Below are 701 nucleotides of genomic sequence, written 5' to 3'. Positions count from 1 at the left end.
TTTACGTTCTTTCTAAGTATTCAGTTTTACGTATTAAACTCGTACATGTATTAATCTATCATTTTCGATAGATTAATTATTATTAATAGTTTTATTATTAATAGTTTATTAATCTATCTATTTTTATTTGATATTTTTTATTAAATAATTTCTTGAATATCATAGAAAAAAATATATCTACAGCAGATCAGTTAAAAGCAAAATGTTACCGGCTGATGTAAATAAAGCTTACGAAAGCTTCGCAAGCTCGATGGCTGTTTCTATATGCCAGTAGTAGAAAATGACGATATCGTGCCTCAAAAATCTCTGTTTTATCAATTTTAGTAAAATATGATCGCTACTATTATCTATAGAGACATAAATATACATGCATCGATATATGTTATTGGGCGAGATTAAAATATTTTGGAGGCTTCATTAAATTGACTTCATTATTTTCATTAAATCTATAATATTCAAAGTATAGATGATAAATATATAAGACCGTTGTTCTCCATTCTATTATTAACATGCATAATGTATCAATATAATGTATCAATTAATACTGTTTTAAACATTTTTGCATTCTAGATCATCCATTATATTGAAGGATGATGATAGAATAAAAGCTTTGTTGCATCGGGATGAGGGACGAGTATGGCTTGTTAAAAGTTAATACCGCGTTAAAAGTTTCAACGATATCCATCATCATCAATATTATT

The sequence above is a fragment of the Temnothorax americanus genome, unplaced genomic scaffold, assembly GCF_048541705.1.
Source record: "Temnothorax americanus isolate GAGA-0224 unplaced genomic scaffold, ASM4854170v1 Scaffold7, whole genome shotgun sequence".
NCBI lineage: Eukaryota > Metazoa > Arthropoda > Insecta > Hymenoptera > Formicidae > Temnothorax > Temnothorax americanus.
This window is presented reverse-complemented; position numbering follows the sequence as displayed.